Source organism: Pan paniscus, chromosome 8, assembly GCF_029289425.2.
Source record: "Pan paniscus chromosome 8, NHGRI_mPanPan1-v2.0_pri, whole genome shotgun sequence".
Lineage (NCBI taxonomy): Eukaryota > Metazoa > Chordata > Mammalia > Primates > Hominidae > Pan > Pan paniscus.
The window spans coordinates 105127452-105147971 of NC_073257.2; the positions used below are offsets into that span (position 1 = coordinate 105127452).

General features: G+C 40.9%; 1 pseudogene; it reads right to left on the minus strand.

The window, feature by feature from the left end:
• Nucleotides 1-15337: 15337 nt before the first annotated feature.
• On the minus strand, nt 15338-17314 carry LOC100989992 (60S ribosome subunit biogenesis protein NIP7 homolog; annotated as a pseudogene).
• Between the last annotated feature and the right edge of the window lie 3206 nt (nt 17315-20520).

Sequence of the window (20520 nt, forward strand, 5' to 3'; positions counted from 1 at the left end):
CCTGGGTGACAGAGTGAGACTCTGTCTCAAAAAAAAAAAAAAAAAAAAAAAAAAAAAATTACTTAAGAGAGGATTTAGCTGGGCACGTTGGCTCACGCCTGTAATCCCAGCACTTTGGGAGGCCAAGGTGGGTGGATCATCTGAGGTAGGGAGTTTGAGACCAGCCTGACCAACATGGAGAAACTCTGTCTCTATTAAAAATACAAAATTAGCCGGGCATGGTGGTGCATGCCTGTAATCCCAGCTACTTGGGAGGCTGAGGCAGGAGAATCACTTGAACCCAGGAGGTGGAGGTTTCGGTGAGCTGAGATCTCTCCACTGCACTCCAGCCTGGGTGACAGAGGGAGACTCTGTCTCAAAAAAGAAAAGAAAAGAAAAGATTTGATTTGTCTCATTAAGAAATGCTATTTGCCTCTTTGTATTATCTAAAATATAAATAAAAATATAAAATATAACTATATTTATATATAAAATATAAATATAAAATATTTTGATACTTTCTTACCCAAATATATAAAAATCTTATTTGGGTAAGAAAGTAGAGTCTTTCCTTAGTGGGATTTCATAAACTTAAATACACATTTTCATATTAGCTGGCACAGAATGAACATATTATGCCATTTTAACAAATGTAAGGTAAGGGGAACTTTTTTTTTTTCTTGCTCTGTTGCCCAGGCTGGTGTGCAGTGGTGTGATCATGGCTCACTGCAGCCTCAACCTCCCAGGCTCAAGCGATCCTTCTATCTCAGCTTCCCAAGTAGCTGGAACTACAGGTGTGTGCCACCACGCCTGGCTAATTTTTTTTTTTTTTTTGTAATTTTTGTAGAGACAGGGTTTTACCATGTTTCCCAGGTTGGTCTCAAACTCCTAGGCTCAAGTGATCCTCCTGCCTCAGCTTCCCAAAGTGCTGGAATCACAGGGGTGAGCCACCATGCCTGGCACATAAAGGGAACTTTTAATTGGCATTCCCATGGATTTTGTTTTTTCTATTCTCCCTTAATCCAAAAATTGAACTAAGAATATACATATAGAATTTCTTTGCTTTTGGCAGCCTTATTTTCTCTTTCTTTCCCTGTTTTAAGCAGAAGTGTGTCTCTCATGGGACAAAGAATTAACAGAGTAAATAAGCCCCTATGCCTTCCTCATCACAATTTTCAGATATAAACACATTAAAATGCTTGGACCATTTAACAATAGTTATTAGTGCCCTTTGAGTCCAGGAACTGCTGGTACTGATTTTTTTCTTGGGGTCTTCCTGGAGCTCAGGACTCACCTGCAGCTGCTATTTCCAACACCCTGGAGGCTGCCGTCACTCACATTCCTCCTGCTTGGCCTTCACAGTTCTGGGCCATCTCAGCAGGAAGTTCAAGGTCCCTGCTTCTTTCTCTTCTTTCCTTCTTTCCTTCCTCCCTTCCTTCCTTCCTCCCTTCCTCCCTCCCTCCCTCCCTCTCTCTCTTTCTTTCTTCTGACAGAGTCTCACTCTGTCCCCCAGGCTGCAGTGCATGGTGTGATCTCTGCCCACTGCAAACTCCGCCTTCCAAGGTCAAGCGATTCTCATGCCTCAGCCTCCCAAGTAGCTGGGGTAACAGGAGTGTACCACTGCACTGCTAATTTTCCTATATTTAGTAGAGGCAGGGTTTCACCATGTTGGCCAGGCTGGTCTCGAATTCCTGACCTCAAGTGATCTGCCTGCCTCAGCCTCCCAAAGTGCTGGGATTACAGGAGTGAGGCACCACGCTTGACTCCTTTTTTGAGATGTGGTCTTGCTATGTTGCCCAGGCTGGAGTGCAGTAGATATGTGCAGGTGTATTAGTCTGTTCTCACCCTGCTAATAAAGACATACCCGAGACTGGGTAATTTATAAAGAAAGGAGGTTTAATGGACTCACAGTTCCACATGGCTGAGGAGGCCTCACAATCATGGTGGAAGGTGAAGGAGGAGCAATGTCATATCTTACATGGCAGCAGGCAAGAGGGGGTGTGCTGGGGAGCTCCCCTTTATAAAACCATCAGAGGGCCAGGCGCGGTGGCTCATGCCTGTAATCCCAGCACTTTGGGAGGCCAAGTGGGCGGATCACCTGAGGTCAGGAGTTCGAGACCAGCCTGGCCAACGTGGTGAAACCCCGTCTCTACTAAAAATACAAAAAATTAGCTGGGCGTGGTGGCATGCACCTGTAGTTCCAGCTACTTGGGAGGCTGAGGCAAGAGAATTGCTTGAACCCAGGAGGTAGAGGTTGCAGTGAGCTGAGATCGCACCACTGCACTCCAGCCTGGGTGAAAAGAGTGAAACTCCATCAAATAAATAAATAAATAAATAAATAAATAAATAAATAAATGCCTCCTTTTTCCTTGGGCCTCTGCCCTTCCCTGCTTTGCTATTCTCCAAACCACTTTCTCACTATCTACTACGCTGTATAGTTTACTTATTTCTCTAGTTTCCCATCAGTCTTCTTCACTAAATATAAGGACCTTGAGGACAGAGATGTTTTATTTTTATTTTTGACACTGCTGTACCTGAGCACCTAGAACAAAGTACCTTGCTCACTGTAGGTCTTCAACAAACGTTGTTGAATGAATGAGTGTACATTTCAGCCAAAAGTTATCTCAGAAAGGGTGGAACCCTCCTGAAGGAAGAGATTTGAGGGTGAGAGTGTGAGAATCCATAAGATCACATGGCAAGGACTTGGGGGTAGCATTTAGGAGCTGAGAGCAGTCCCTGGTTGACAGCTAGTTGGAAAATGGAGACCTTAGTCATGCTACAGCAAGTAAGTGAATTCTGCCAATAATTGGAATGATCCTGGAAGAGGATCCCAAGCTCTAGTAGGCACATAGTTCAGCTGACACCTTGATTTCAGCCTTGTAAGATGCTGAACAGGGACCCTAGTGATGTTGTACCTGGATTTCTGACTCCCAGAACTGTGAGATAATGAATGTTTGTTTGTTTGTTTGTTTAAGATGAAGTCTTGCTCTGTCGCCAGACTGGAGTGCAGTGGCGCGATCTCGACTAACTGCAACCTCTGCCTCCTCGGTTCAAGCGATTCTCATGCCTCAGCCTCCTGAGTAGCTGGGACTACAGGCATGTGCCACCACACCCAGCTAATTTTTTTTTTTGAGAATGAGTCTTGCTCTGTTGCCCAGGCTGGAGTGCAGTGGCGTGATCTCGCCCACTACCACACCTGCTAATTTTTGTATTTTTAGTAGAGATGGGGTTTCACCATCTTGGCCAGGCTGGTCTTGAACTCCTGACCTCGTGATTCACCTGCCTCGGCCTCCCAAAGTGCTGGAATTACAGGTGTCAGTCAATGCACCTGGCAAATGGGTACCATTTTAAGTCACTGAGTTTTTTGTAATTACACAGCAATAGATGACTAAGACAGTCACAAACCCTCATTGCCTACTGTGGCATTGGGCTAGGTGCTGGGGATGGAGTGAGGAACAGCACAGACCTGGCTCTTAGCCTTGAACTATTTTTCTGATTAGAGGAGAGTGCGTGTAGCCCGGTGTTTAGAAATGGGGTCTTAAACTGAGTCAGAGTGTCTTGGGCTCTAATTCTGGTTCTGCCATTCGCCACCAGTCCAACACTGGTGACTCGTTTAAACTTCTATGCCTCAGTTTTCTCATCTGTCAAACAAGGACAAAAGTGGCACTACAAAGATTTTGGAGGCTTAAATGGGATAATGTATGCAAGTATAATGCTGAGTTTGTGTCTCGTGTAGGTGGGAGTGAAATAAATGGCAGTTGGTGTTAGTTAGTGTTCTATTCTGGGACATTGGGATATAGGGGATTGCAGCTGGTGGGAACTCCAGGCCATGATCCCACCCCCCAGGCATTCACCTCCAGAAGAGAGGAATGAGGCTTGCTGTGTCATGCTCACACTCATTAGAAATCCCAGGGCTGAGATGAGCACTCCTGAGTCTTAACCCCCAGCTCTCTGTCCTCTCCGTGCTCCAAGCTGCCTCCTGCTGGACTTAGCCAAGGGACTCAGGGACATTCCACACACTGTTCTCCCCCTTGGTCACTGACAGTGACTGTTCAGTGACAGTGATGGAGACAAAGGCATTTCTGAGAACTTCAGAATTATTAACCTGACTCAATTAAGTGGAAGTTGTTCTCATTCTCATTGAGCCTCCTTTCTGCTCAATATCTGGCCTCAGCTCTTCTGCGATAGGAGGATGGAATTTCCAATGGAAACTGTTGAGCTACCCCAAATCCCTAATTAATCTAATTGTATTATTCATGTGGCGGAATTTGAGCTGCCTCTAATCACTTGGATGAAGAATGCTTTGTATTCTAGTGTGGATGGGGATGTAGGAAGTATAATTTGGTTCATTATTTTTGGAGGACCATCTTGGCAATATGTATCAAAAGCCTTAAAATTATACATATGCTTGGGCCCAGGGATTCCAATTTTAGCTTTTGAGCAAATATTGAACTATGAGGATCTTTATCAGTGAATGTATTATAGAAAACATTGAAAACAACCTCTGTTCATTGATAAGTAACTGGGGAAATGATGGTACATCTGAACAATAGAGTGCTAGGTAGTCATTAAAAATGATGCTGAAGGCTCAGGACTTAGATATTTATAGAATTTTTAGTCTCAAAGCAGTCAGAGTGAGAGTGGCGGTTCTGGAATCAGATCTCCTAAGTTGGAATCTCAGCCCCACCATTTAATTGCTGGATGACATTGGACAAGGCACTCAACTTCTTTAAGCCTCAATTTCTCCATCTATAAAATGGGGATAATAATGACACAATCACTCAGACTTATTGTGAAAATTTAATGAGATAATCCAAGTGAAAGGTTTAGCTTAGTCTAGTGCATAGTAAGCATTTGCTTAATAAATATTACTATTATTATGATTCCATGTTTGCTTTTATTTTATTTTATTTTGAGATGGAGTCTCGCTCTGTCACCCAGCCTGAAGTGCAGTGGTGTGATCTTGGCTCACTGCAACCTCCGCCTCCCGGGCTCAAGCAATTCTCCTGTCTCAGCCTCCTGAGTAGCTGGGACTACCGGCCCACGCCACCATGCCCGGCTAAGTTTTGTATTTTTAGTAGAGATGGGCTTTCACCATATTGGTCAGGCTGGTCTTGAACTCCTGACCTCAGGTGACCCACCTGCCTCATCCTCCCAAAGTGCTGGGATTACAGGCATGAGCCACCATGCCCAGCCCCATGTTTGCTTTTAAAACACATGTGTAGTAAAGGTAAGGAGGAATGGAAGTCAAATTTAAGCGGTCATTTCTGGGTGATGGGATTGCATGTGGTTTAATTTTTTCCCGTGATTTCTTTATTTGCAGAATGCTCTGCAATAAGTGTGAACTACTTTTATATAAATGGAAAAAAAGGCACTACAATTAAGGAAGGGAGGAGAAAGTGGTCTTGCATTGTTGAGATCCTTAGAAAATGTGCAAACCTACTTGCTCAGCTGTCTCCACTTAAAATCACCTGAGGGTGGGCCTCGTGAAGAGAACCAGCAGGAGCTGGGCCCTGCTAGGCCTTCAGCCCACCTGTTGCCCACACCTGCTGTCCAGCACGCTTGCTTGCCTGCCTTGCCCCAGCCTAGCAGGGGCGCCTGGAAGCTGCAGGCCTGGGAGCTGAGCTGATCAAGAAGATGAACTGGAGCTGTACTGACCAAAGTCCAGGACACAGGCAAGTCCCTGGTCACTTGTTTGCATCTTATCAGCACAGCAGCCAGGAATAATTTATTAGAGGCCACCTCCATCCCTTCTGTCCTTGGGTCAGCCGGCTGTTCATTAGCATGTGTGACAAACTCCTCAATGCAAACAGAACCTTTAAGTGAGAATCAAACTGTTTCAATTTCTTTGGAGGAGTGGCAGTGAACTTCTCCAAAAGTGTCTGACAAAGGGGCTGGTTGGAGCTTTGAGGGCCTCAAGGAGAGCCCTGGAGGGACTGCCCTTAGCTAGGAAGGTGAGAGAAGAGCCTGGAGCAGAGGGGGGTCCCCACTACAGACTTTCCAGCTGTTGCTTGGGGACAACTGATAAGTCGGGAGAGCAGTTGGAGCACAGGCTGAGAAGGGAAGAAGCCCGCGGTGCAAAGATAGGGGTTGAGGGTTTGCTCTTCTTTTCCAGTGAATCTGCCGGAGGCTAAGGGGGAGGGAGCTGGAAGGCCTTGTAGTCTGTATTGGGCCTCAGAGAGACCTGGGGGTGAGGCGTGGAGACTGGTTTCTTGCTGATCACAGCTACTGTGGCCCATATCTCCTGCCCTATGCAGCAGCGAGGGGACGTGAACAGGAAAACAGCTGCTACAAGACATTCTGGGGCTGGGCGCGGTGGTTCATGCCTGTAATCCCAGCACTTTAGGAGGCTGAGGCGGGTGGATCACTTGCAGTCAGGAGTTCGAGACCAGCCTGACCAATATGGTGAAACCCCGTCTCTACTAAAAATGTAAAAATTAGCTGAGCGTGGTGGCGGGCGCCTGTAATCCCAGCTACCCGGGAGGCTAAGGTAGGAGAATTGTTGAACCCAGGAGATGGAGGTTGCAGTGAGCCAAGATCGTGCCACTGCACTCCAGCCTGGGTGACAGAGCGAGACTCTGCCTCAAAAAAAAAAAAAGTATTACGTTTGTATTTAATATTTTAACTGCTTTAGTAAAGAATAATTCACATACAATAAATGGCACCTATTAAAGTATATAATTTTATAAATATTGACATTGTTATAGACCTGCAAAACCACTACCATAATCAAGATAGGGAACAAGTCTGTCACCCACAGAAGTTTCCTTGCACTTCTTTATCATCCCTCTTTTGTTCCTCCCTGCTCCTTTTGTCCCCAAGAAACCACCGATATACTGTCTGTCATTGTAGATTAGTTTGTGTTTTCTATAACTTTTTATAAATGGAATCATACAATATATCCTTTGCTGTTAGATTCTTTCACTCATTACAATTATTTTGAGATTCATTCATGCTATTGTGTGTATACCGTATTTCTTTTTATTGTGGAGTAGTACTCCATTGTATAGATAGACCCCGTTTACCTATTCAGATATGATGGATATTTAGGTTTCAGTTTTTGGCTGTTGCAGATAAAGCTGCTGAGGACACTTCTGTACAAGTCTCTGTATGGGCGTATGCTTTCATTTCTCTTGAGTAAATACCTAGGAGTGGAATGGCTAGGTCATATAGTGGGCATATGTCTAACCTATTACAAAAAAAAAAAAAAAAACTACTTCCAAACTGTTTTCCAAAGTGGTGTTACATTTTATTTATTTATTTATCTATTTTTTGGAGACAAAGTCTTGTTCTGTTGCCCAGCTTGGAGTGCAGTGCCATGATCATGGTTGACTGTGTTCTTGACCTCCTGGGCTCAAGTGATCTTCCCAGCCTAGCCTCCTAAGTAGCTGGGACTACAAGTGTGTGCCACCACATGTGGCTAATTTTTTCTATTTTTTTGTAGAGACAGGCTGTCACTTTGTTGCCTAGGCTGATCTCGAACTCTTGAGCTCAAATGATCCCCCTGCCTTGGCCTCCCAAGTTGCTGGGGTTGCAGGTGTGAGCCACCACATCCAGCTGACTTGACATTCCCACCAGCAGTGCAAGAGGGTTCCCCTTGCTCCACGTCTTCACCAGTGCTTGGTGTGGTCACTTTGATTTTAGACATTCTAATAGATGCACAGTGATATGATTGTAGTTTTAATTCACTTTCCCCCAGTGACAAACGATGTTGAATATCTTTTCATGTGAGTACTGTATTTGCCATTTGTATATCTTCTTTGGGGAAGTGTCTGTTCAAATCTTTTGCCCATTTTGGGAGGAGGGAGGAATTTTTTCTTATTTAGTTTTGAAAGTTCTTTATATATTCTGGGTGCAGGTAATTTGTATTATTTCCAAATATTTTCTCCTATTATGTGAATTGTCTTTTCAATCTTTTATTATAGTCTTTCAAAAAGGGTTTTTAATTTTGCTAATATCCGGCTTATACATTGTTTCTTTAACAGATTGGACTTCTGGTATCATGTCTATGAAACCTTTGCCTAACCCAAAGTCACAAATATCTTCTGTGTTTTCTTCTAGAAGTTATATAGTTTTAGGGTCTATATTTCTTTTGTTTTTTTGAGTTGGAGTCTTGCTCTGTCACCCAGGCTGGAGTGCAGTGGCACGATCTCAGCTCACTGAAGCCTCTGCCTCCCGGTTTTAAGCAATTCTCCTGCCTCAGCCTCCCTGGTACCTGGGATTACAGGCATGTGCCACCACGCCCAGCTAATTTTTGTATTTTTAGTAGAGACCGGATTTCACCACATTGGCCAGGCTGGTCTCGAACTCCTGACCTCAGTTGATCCACCTACCTTGGCCTCCTAAAGTGCTGGGATTATAGGCATGAGCCACTGTGCCCCGCCTAGGGTCTGTATTTCATTAATGTTTGTATGTGGTTTGAGGTATGGATCAAATTTCATTTTTCTGCATATGGATATGCAATTGTTTTAGCACCAGTTTTGAAAATATTGTTCTTTATTGATTTGTCTTTGTACTTTCATAAAAAATCAGTTGTCCATATATGTGCCTATTTCTGGCCTCTCTATTCTGTTCCATTGGTCTATTTGGCGATTTTTACAACAATACCACAGTCTTAAGTGTAGTTTTATAATAAGTTTTGAAATCAGGTAGTATAGTTCTCCAACATTGTTTTTATTTTTCAAAGTTGCTTTGGTTATTTTAGATCCTTTGTATTTCTGACTTTTAGAATCAGCTTTTTAATTTCTTAGAAAGCTTTCTGAGATTTTGATTGGGAGTATATTGAATTTATACATCAATATGAAGAGAACTGACATCTTAACAATATTGAGTCTTCCTACCTAAGAACATGGGATATCGCTTCATTTTAATGTCTCTTAGGAATGTTTTGTAATCTTCAGCATACAGGCCTTGCATATTTTATCAGATTTATCCCTGAGTATTTCATGTTGTTTATGCCATTGTAAACGATATTACTTTCATTTCCAACTTCTGATTATTTATTGCAAGCACATAGAAATAAAATAAATTTTTTGTATATTGATTTTGTATCTTACAACATAGATGATCATATCACTTGTAGATAAATCCCTTTCAATTGGGCACCCTTTCAATTGGGGTGCCTTTTATTTCTTTTTCTTGGCTTAGTAAACCTCCAGTACAAGGTAGAGTAGAAATGAGGAATTGAACAGGGGTGTCTTGTTCTTTGTCTTAAGGGGAAAGCATTGAGTCTTTCACCATTGAGTGTTATGTTGCCTGAAGGTTTTTCATAAATGCCCTTTATCAAGTTGAGGAAGTTCTTTCTATTCCTAGTTTGCTGACAGTATTCTTTTTAACAATAAAGAATAGATGTTAGATTTTATCAAATGTCTTCACTGCATCTATTAAGATGTTCATATGATTTATCTTTTTCAGCCTCTTAATATGGTAAATTACACTGATTTTAAACTAATCTTGCATTCCTGGGATAAAGCTTACCTAGTCTTTTTAGATATTTTTAAGATTTTATTTGTTAAATTTAAAAAATATATATTTATTTATTTATTTAGAGATGTGATCTCACTCTGTTACCCAGGCTGGAGCAGTGGCATGATCATAGCTCACTGCTGCCTTGAATTTCTGGGCTCAGAAGATACTGCTGCCTCAGCCTTCTGAGTAGCTGGGACTATAGATACATACCACCATGCCCAGCTAATTTTTGAATTTTTTTGTAGAGATGGGGTCTCACTGTCTTGCCCAGGGCTCAAGGGATTCTCCTACCTTGGCCTCCTAAAGTTACAAATTACAGGTGTGAGCCACCAAACCCAGACTTTTTATTTTACTTTATGATGATGATGATGATGGTGATGATGATGATGAAGATGATGATGTTTTGAGACGGAGTCTTGCTCTGTTACCCAGGCTGGAGTGCAGTGGTGTGATCTTGGCTCACTGCAGCCTCTGCCTCCCCAGTTCAAGTGATTCTCATGCTTCAGCCTGCTGAGTAGCTGGGACTACAGGCATGTGCCATTATGCCTGGCTAATTTTTGTATTTTTAGTAGAGATGGGATTTTGCCATGTTGCCCAAGCTGGTCTTGAACTCTTGACCTCAGGTGATCCACCTGCCCCAGCTGCCCAAAGTGCTGGGCTGGGATTATAGGCATAAGCCACTGCTTCTGGCCTTTATTTTTTTTTGAAATGGGGGTCTTATTCTGCCACCCAGGCTGGAGTGCAATGGTGAGACCATGGCTTACTGCAGCCTCGACCTCCTGGGCTCAAGTGATCCTCCCAGCTTATCACCCTGAGTAGCTGAGACTACCAGCACCCACCACCGTGCCAAGTTAATTAAAAAATTTTTTTGTATAGATGGGATCTCCCTATGTTGCCCAGGGTGGTCTCAAACTCCTGGGCTCAAGTGATCCTCCCACCTTGGCCTCCCAAAATGCTGGAATTACACAGGTATGAGACACTGAGACAGGCTCTGATACAATTTTGTTAAGAATTTTGTATCTATGTTCTTAAGGAATGCTGAGTTGTAGATATTTTTCCCTGTAATGTGTCTGTGTAGTCTTGATACCAAGGTAGTCCTGACATCATAGAATCAATTAAGCATCATTCCTTCCTCTTCGCTTTACTAGAAGAGTTTATGTGGAAGTGGTATTATTTTGTCCTTTAATGTTTGGTGGAATTCACCTATGAAGCCATTTGGGCCTGGACATTTATGGGAAGGTTTTTACTCACAAATTCAATTTATTTAATAGATATAGGCCAATTTAGGTTACATTCCTTCTTGAGTGAGCTTTAGTAATTTTTGTCTTTCTTTTTTTTTTTTTTTTGAGATGGAGTCTTGCTCTGTTGCCCAGGCTGGAGTGCAGTGGCGCGATCTTGGCTCACTACAAGCTCCACCTCCCAGGTTCACGCCATTCTCCTGCCTCAGCCTTGCGAGTAGCTGGGACCACAGGTGCCCGCCACAATGCCCGGCTAATTTTTTGTATTTTTAGTAGAGACAGGGTTTCACCGTGTTAGCCAGGATGGTCTCGATCTCCTGACCTTGTGATCCACCCGCCTCAACCTCCCAAAGTGCTGGGATTATAGGCATGAGCCACCGTGCCTGGCCAGTAATTTTTGTCTTTCAAGGAATTTGTCCATTTAACCTAAGTTTTCAAGTTTATTGGCATAAAGGTTTTTATAATAATTTCTTATTATTCTTTTAGTATCTGTAGAGTTTGTGGTGATGTCACATCTCTCATTTATGTTAGTGGCAATTTGCGTATTTTCTCCTTTTTTCCTGATCAATCTGGCTAGAGGTTTATTTTCTCAAAAATTAGTTTTTCCTTTATTTTATGTTCTTTTTCTGTGTGTTTTTTTTTTTTTTTTTTTTTTTTAAGACAAAGTCTCGCCCTGTCGCCCAGGCTGGAGTGCAATGGTGCGATCTCAGCTTACTGCAACCTCCGCCTCCCAGTTTCAAGTGATTCTCCTGCCTCAGTCTCCCGAGTAGCTGGGATTACAGGCGCATTGCCACCACACCTGGCTAACTTTTGTATTTTTAGTAGAGATGGGGTTTCTCCATGTTGGCCAGGCTGGTCTTAAAACTCCTGACCTCAGGTGATCTGCCCACCTCAGCCTCCCAAAGTGCTGGGATTACAGGCATGAGCCACCGCTCTGGCCCCTTTTTCTGTGTTTTTTTTTTTTTTAATTGATTTTTGATCTGCTCTTTATTCTTTTATTCTTTTTACTTTGGGTTTCATTTGGTCTTCTTTTCCTAGTTTCTTAAGGAGGAAAATTAGGTCATTAATTTGAGACATTTGCACTTTTCTAACTAGGTGTTTTAGTGCTATAAATTTCCCTCTAATGCTGCTTTAGCATGAAATTTGTGCTTCTTGAGCACAAAATTTGATATGGTGTTTTCATTTTCATTCTCTTTAAAATACTTTCTAATTTCCCTTTTGATTTCTTCTTTGACCCATAGGTTATTTCAAATGTATTATTTTATTTCAAATACATGGAGAAATTTTCAGATATCTCCCTGCTACTGATTCATAATTTCATAATTTAGTTCTATTGTGGTCAGAGAACACACTTTGTTTGACTTGAATCCTTCCAAATAAATTAAGACTTGTTTTATGGCTCAGCATATATTCTATCATAGTAAATATTCCATGTGCAGTTAAGTGCATTTTGCTGTTGTTGGGTGGAATGAATGATCTATAAATATGAATTATGTCAGGTTGGTTGACAGTGTTATTTGATTCATCTATATCCTTACTGATTTTCTGATTTGTTCTAGTGATTGTTTTTAAAAAGTGTGTTGAAATCTCCAACAATAATTGTGATTTTACTTCTCCTTTTCAATTCTATCAGTTTTTGCTTCATGTATTACAAAGCTATATTAATAGGTGCATAAACAAAATTAATTATGCCTTTTTGATGCTTTGACCCTTTTATCATTATGAAATAACCCTCTTTATCTCTGGTAATTTTTTTCTCTGAAACTTACTTTTCTACTTTGTCTGAAATTAATATAGCCACTCCACTTACTTTTGTTTAGTGTTAGCATGGTATATTTTTTCCATGCTTATACTTTGAACCTTATTTGTTCTTTACCTTTAAGGTTGGTTTCTTCTAGGCAGCATATTATTGCATTTTGCTTTTTTACCCAGTCTGGCAGTCTCTGCCTTTTAATAGGGATATTTAGACCATTTACATATAATGTGATTATTGATATGGATAGATTTAAATCCACCATTTTGCTACTTATTTCACTTTATATTTTCTGTTTTTTGTTCCTCTTTTCCTCTTTTTGAAAACCTTTTGAATTAACTTTTATTATTCCATTTCATTTCAATAGTTGGCTTGTTGTAACTCTTGGTTTTGTTAGTTTGAATTTATACAGTCTATCTTCACATGATATTATATCACTTCCTATGTAGTATAATAACCTTACAACAATATACCTCAGATTCATATTTTTACCTTTAGGCCTTTATGCTCCTGTTGCTATATATATATATATATATATATATATATATATACATTTTATTTGGTATAAGTATACACATTTAAACATGTTAGAAACCTCTTGATATGTTGTTATTATTTTTTAATTAAACCTGTCTATTATCAATATATGTATAGCATTTAGTACAATCTGTAGTATACAGGATACCTCTCAGGCTTTGCCCAACTACCCTTTTCTTAAGTAGACTCTTCCTTCCATAACATCTTTTGTAATTAGCTATTAGTTTAAAAATTTTGTCTTTCATCATTCCACCACTGGATCATGAACTGAGACAAGGTCAGTCTTGTTAACATACATTTAAAACCTCATACGGGGCCTAACAAATAAATATTGTTGGATGTATGAAAGGTTATTTTCCAAAGCTTTTAATATTCACTTGATTTTTTTCTTACAGCAAAGCTGTGCCAGTTTACATTTTCACCAGCTTTGTGTGAATTGTTTACTTTTCACTTAATTGCCAATGATATTGAGTATGGTTGTGTTAAAGAAATTGTTCCATATTTTGAGGGTGTAAACTGATAATTTTAAAAACTTGTGCTCTTTGTCTTTTTTGAAGAGGGAATCTTTTACATTGTATAATTACTTCTATTTTTACATGTTTTCTGTTTAAGTTCTTCATTCTTATTAATAAAAATAAAGATAGAATAAGGGTTAAAAAAAAAACAAACCCCAAAACTATTAATTATTTTTAAAGATATTTGCGTATTAAGAACAAATCTTATATAGCTAACATTTTTGGTGTTCTTTGTTCCTTTGTGTAGATACATAGTTCTATCTGGTATCACTTACCTTCTGCCTGAACTTTTTTTTCCTGTGAATAAATTATGTTTCATGAAATCAAAGTGATAAAAAAAACATTTCAGCCTGGGCTCATTCTATCCAAGAAAAAGAGCGAGGAAACAGCTCGTAAAAAACAAGATAATGTAGGCTGTGCGTGGTGGCTCACACCTGTAATCCCAGCATTTTGGGAAGCCAAGGCGGGTGGATCACAAGATCAGGAGTTTGAGACCAGTCTGGCCAATATGGTGAAACCCCGTCTCTACTAAAAATACAAAAAAATTAGCTGGGCATGGTGGTGCACGCCTGTAATCCCAGCTACTCGGGAGGCAGAGGCAGGAGAATCACTTGAACCCAGGAGGTGGAGGTTACAGTGAGCCAAGATGGCACCATTGCACTCCAGCCTGGGCAACAGAACGAGACTCTTTCTCATTAAGAAAAACAAAAAACAAAAAACAAAAACAAAAACAAAAAAACAAGATAATGTAATCAAATGACACTCATAAGACCCCACACCTCGTAATAGAAATATATAATATATGTACTAGAAAAATAACTCTTACCATTTATTCAATACGTAACATTTCCCAGGCACTGTGCTAGATGCTTTACAATTATGATTTCTAATTTTATTTTTATTTTTTGAGACGGAGTTTCATTCTTGTTGCCCAGGCTGGAGTGCAATGGCACGATCTCAGCTCACTGCAGCCTCCACCTCCCGAGTTCAAGCGATTCTCCTGGCTTAGACTCCTGAGTAGCTGGGATTACAGGCGTGTGCCACCATGCCAGGCTAATGTTTTGTATTTTTAGTAGAGACAAGGTTTCACCACGTTGGCCAGGCTGATCTTGAACTCCTGACCTCAGGTGATTCACCCACCTTGGCCTCCCAAAGTGCTGGGATTACAGGCATGAGCCACCATGCCCGGCCTGATTTCTAATTCTAAAAACCATTCTCAGGTAAATGATTAAAGCTTTTAAAAGTTTTGTGGTTTTTTCAAACAGAAGAAGAAAATGATGCTTATTAAAGTTGAATGACTCATCCAAGGCCATATAGCTGGTCAGCAGCAGAACTGGGGTTTGAACCCAAGTTTTTCTTCCTCACCATACAGAATTTACTGTATAGAAAAATAGCTGAATAAATTTCTCTTGTTATTTTAGCCAAATTTCATATGCAAAATCCCAGGAGTGGCCTACTATTCTGATATGTCAATATCTATCTTTCATCATGTGAATAAACAACAGAGAAAATCCATTGTGCTCTTATGAGTTTGGAAAACAAAGTGTTATCACAGATATTCTTGTCCTCAGTTCCAATGATTTTGAACCTGTTATTCAGAACAAGAAGCCGCCTGATTCAAATACAAAACAAAACACTCTATTTAGTGCAAACACAAAGATCTGAAACTCCATTTTAAAGGCATTTCTGTACAGTAAGAATCCAGCCTGCATCTGTCAGTGGTAGAGAGAATAGTAAACAGAGGAGTCCCTGAAGAGGTCACAGTGTTGACAAAGTTCAACATGAGAGTGGAGTCTGCACAAATACAGGGAACAAAGCTTGGCCCTTCCACACAGCTGTGAGGCCTTGACTTCGTTTTAAGTCAACGTCATTTCATGTCTCACATATTTCCCAGTGTCTGCATGATGAAATACCACAGTCACCAGGAGGTCCACTTTTCTGCAGTCTTGTGTAGATTTTCCTGCCACCCCAAAACCCAAGGAATGTCTGCCATAGAGCACGCCACCACTGCCTGGTACTGAGAAGTCTTTTTGGTGATTCAACCCAGACCATATTTCAACAGATGGTTCCCACACAGGAAGGACTGATCTGCTCCAGGAAGAAGCTCTAGGCTTTATCCGCACTTTATACTTGGTATAGGGTACAAGGTAATCCAGAGTTGTGATGTGCAACTGAAACCTGTGGGTCTTAGTGAATTTTCCGAAGCAGGTTCCCAGCAACACCAGCTTGTCCCTGGAGATACTGGCAGCCAACTTCAGAATCTTCTCACTCACATAGCATAGGTGCCGTCGGGCCTGTCAAGTGGCAGCAGATTCTCCCTGATGTATTTCATGGTCTTCTCAAACATTATATGGGCCTGCTCTTCAGCCAAGTCCACATTTTCCCGCTAGAATGGAACACCGGATCCTCATGCCCCATTGGGAGGGAAACCTGAACTTTTAAAAAAAACCTTTCATGTAATGTGTGTCTGTTCTAATTCTTTCAGCTTTTGTCTGCCTAATAGTCTTTATTTTGCTTTTGTTTTTGAAAGACATTTTTTACCAAGTAGAGAATTTTAGATTAATAGTTTTTTTATTTCAGTATTTTAAAGATACTGCTCCACTGTCTTACTTTTTTGGATTGTTTCTAACAAGACATTTATTGCTGTCCCACCTCTGTTTCTCTGTACATAATGTGGGTTTTTTTTTTTTCCCTCTGAATGCTTTTTAAGATTTTCTCTTTAACACTGGTTGGGAGCATTTTGATTATAATATACTTCCAAATTCCTTGTGCTTGGAGTTTGTTGAGCTCCTTGGATTTGTGGATTTATACTTTTCATCAAATTTTGTAAAATTTTAGCCAATAATTTTTTTTTTTTTTTTTGAGACGGAGTCTCGCTCTGTCACCCAGGCTGGACTGCAGTGGCGCAATCTCGGCTCACTGCAAGCTCCACCTCCTGGGTTCACGCCATTCTCCTGCCTCAGCCTCCCAAGTAGCTGAGACTACAGACATCCGCCACCACGCCCAGCTAATTTTCTGTATTTTTAGTAGAGACAGGGTTTCACCATGTTAGCCAGAGTGGTCTTGATATCCTGACCTCGTGAACCGCCCGCCTTGGCCTCCCAAAGTGCTGGGATTATAGGCTTGAGCCACCGCACCCGGCTACCAATAATTCTCTTCAATTATTTTTCCCTTTCTCTCTTTCCTCTCCTTTGGGGACTGCTTGAAGTCATCTCATGGCTCACTGATGCTGTTTGCATTTTTAAAATTCTCTTTTCTTTGTTTCATTTTGGGTAGTTTTTATTGCTATCTATTCGAATTTACTATTTTCTTCTGCATGTCTCATCCGCTATTAATCCCATCCACAGTATTTTTTTTCCTTTTTGTTTTTCTTGAGATGGAGTCTTGCTCTGTCACCCAGAGTGTAGTGCAATGGCATGATCTCAGCTCACTGCAACCTCCATCTTCCAGGTTCAAGCTATCCTTCCACCTCAGCCTCCTGAGCAGCTGGGTGTACAGGCACGTGTCACCACGCCTGGCTGATTTTTGTTATTTTTAGTAGAGACAGGGTTTCACCATGTTGGCCAGGCTGGTCTCAAACTCCTGACCTCAAGTGATCCGCCAGCCTCAGCCTCCCAAAGTGCTAGGATTATAGGCATGAGCCACTGCACGCAGCCCACACTATTTTTCACCTCAGACATCGTAGTCTGCATCTGTAGAAGTTCAGTGTGCGTGTCTTCTCCCAGCCCTCTGGTCTTATCTTCCTTGTCTCTGCTTAACTTTTTGAACACATAAAATATAGTTATAATAACTGTTACAATGTCTATCTCTGCTAATTCTGACATCTGCATTAGTTCTGGGTTGGTTTAAACTGGTAATTTTTCTCCTCATTTTGGATCACATTTTTTAGCTTTTTTATTTTACCTGGTAATTTTTAATTGGATGCCAGACATTCTGAGTTACATCTTGTTTTTTTGTTTAATAAGATATTTTATATTCCTATAGTTATTATATTCCTCTTACTGTCTGGGTCTTTCCAGACTCTTAGCTGTGTCTCCTCGATTGAGGGGTCTGCTGGATTCTGCTTGAATTACTCCTCCATGTGCTATGGCCTGGAAACTCTTTCAAGTCCGTAAGCTGGGGCGGTCATAGGCTTCCCGTCATTTGTTCCTTATCACGCAGGGATCACTGTCCTTTGTTGCCTGTTACCAAGTGTCCTGGAAACTACCGTTTCATATATTTTGTCCATTCTTTTTGGTTGTTTCAGGCATGGAGGTAAATCTGGTTTCCATTACTCTTTCTTGGTTGGAAGTAGAAAGAAATCTCTTTTTATTGATGTGAAATTCAAATAGCATAAAAGTAACCATTGAAAAATGAACGATTCAGGGGCATTTAGTATATTCATGATGTGGTGCAAGCACCACCTCTGTCTAGTCCCCATTTTTATCATCCCAGAAGGAAACCTCTTACCCCTTCCTCAGTCCTTGGCCTGTGCCTTCTCTGTGGATTTAAATATTCTGGATATTTCATGTAAATAGGATCCTATGATATGTGATTTTTTGTGTCTGGCTTCTTTCACTTAACATAATGTTTTCAATTTCAGTGCTCACCCATGCTGTAGTATGTATCAGTAGTTCGTTCCTTTTTATTGCCAAATGATATTTCTTTCATTCTATGTTGTAAGGGCCAAGGGAAAACTCCTCCTTTGCCCTGTGAAATTTTGCTGAAAAATCAACTGACAAAAGGCAAATTAATAAGAGAAAAGGCACACAGATTTATTAATGTGCACATGGGAGAAAACCACAGAGTAATTACCCCAACCCCTCAATAGGGTTCAGAAGCTTATACAACATCTTGAGGTTGCAGAAAGAATAACGGCTTGGATTATGGCAAAACAGGTTATGGGAGGGGGAGAAGGGGAGGCATGGCTAGCATACGTGGTCTTGTAATGTAAATGAAACTTCACAGGTAGCAGCCCTCAGAAAGAATAGATGGCAAATGTGTCTTCCAGACTTTTATTTTTTTCTTTTTCTTTTTATTTTTTTCAGTGGAGTTTCGCTCTTGTTGCCCAGGCTGTGGCATGATCCCGGCTCACTGCAACCTCCACATCCCAGGTTCCAGTGATTCTCCTGCCTCAGTCTCCCGAGTAGCTGGGATTACAGGCATACACCACCATGCCCGGCTAGTTTTGTATTTTTAGTAGAGACGGGGTTTCTCCGTGTTGGTCAGGCTGGTCTCGAACTCCCAACCTCAGGTGATCCACCCACCTTGGCCTCCCAAAGTGCTGGGATTACAGGCGTGAGCCAACATGCCCGGCTCTTCCAGACTTTTAAAGGTGTCAGACTCTCAGTTAATCTTTCCTAGATTAGACAAAGGAAGGCCTCAGAAAAAGCCTGGCTGCATCTGTGCAGATTTTCTCTACAGATGCCAAGTCTCTTCCACAAAAGGCAGCTTTGCAGGCCTACTTCTGTTTGCAAGCCCTCTGAACAGCTATCTCAAAATATGTCAGATTTTTGGTTTTGGGTGCACTATTTTGATTTCCTTTAATGTATATGCCATGATTTGTGATTCATGTATCTGCTGATGGACATTTGGGTTGTTTCCACCTTTTGGATATTGTGAATGCTGTGGCCATGAACATGCGTGCCTATGTGTTTGTTTCAGTACCTGTTTTCAATTCTTTTGTGAATACACCTGGGAGTGGGATTGCTGGGTCATATGATAATTCTATTCTTAACTTTTTGAAGAACTGCCAAATTGCTTTCCACAGTGGCTTAACCATTGCACATTTTCATCCTCTTTTTTTAAAAAAAACAATTTTTTGGGGGTATGAATTTACATACCTTAAATCACACACATTTTAAGTATACAGCTCAATGAGTTTTGTCAGATGAACACATTTGTATAATCACCATCACAATCAAGAAAGTAAACTTTTCTATCACCTTAGAAAGTTTCCTCATATCTATGTGGAGTCAATTCCTCTTTTAGTCAACCACTGTTTTCGTTAACTGTAGATGAGCTTTGCTTGTTCCAGAACTTTATATCAATGGAATCATGCAGTGTGTACTCTTTTGGATCTGAAGTCTTTTGTTCTGCCTAATGTTTTTATGAGATTTATCCATGCTGATAGGTGTACTACAGTTTGTCCCTTTTGACTGCTGAGTAAAATTCTATTTTGTTGATATACCACGATTTGTTCATCTGTTGAATGTATATTTGGGTTGTTTTCAGTTTGGGGCTATTATAAATAAAGCTATAAGCATTTTCAGTCTATGTGTGTCTTCATAATGAAGCTTTATGTCTTATAGATAACATATATTTGAGTTCTACTTTTTATCCACTTGGACTACAGGCACGCACCACCATGTCTGGCTAATTTTTTTTGCATTTTTTGGAGAAGGGGTTTCACCATGTTGCCCAGGCTGGTCTCAAACTCCTGGGCTCAAGTGATCCTCCCATCTTGGCCTCCCAAAGTGCTGGGATTACAGGTGTGAGCCACCATGCCGGGCCTCAATCTCTGCCTTTCAATTTGCGGCTTTTACATTGAAAGTAATTTTTGATATGGCTGTGTTTAAATCTATTAAATTGGTACAAAAGTAATTGCAGCAAAAACTGCAGTTACTTTTGCACCAACCCAATATTATTTTGCTACTTGTTTTCCATTTGTTTATTCAGTTTTTTTCTTCTTTGTTGCTCCTTGTCTTCCTTCTTTTGGGTTAACCAATTTTTTTTTTTTTTTTTTTTTGAGATAGAGTCTCACTCTGTCACCCAGGCAGGAGTGCAGTGGTGCAGTCTCGACTCACTGCAACCTCTGCCTTCCGGGTTCAAGTAATTCTCCTGCCTCAGCCTCCCAAGTAGCTGGGACTACAGGCATATGCCACTACACTCATAAAATTTTTGTTTTTTTAGTAGAGACGAGGTTTTACCATATTGGCCAGGCTGGTCTCGAACACCTGACCTAAAGTGATCCACCTGCCTCGGCTTCCCAAAGTGCTGGGATTACAGGCGTGAGCCACTGTGCCCAACCACCAAATATTTTTTGATATTC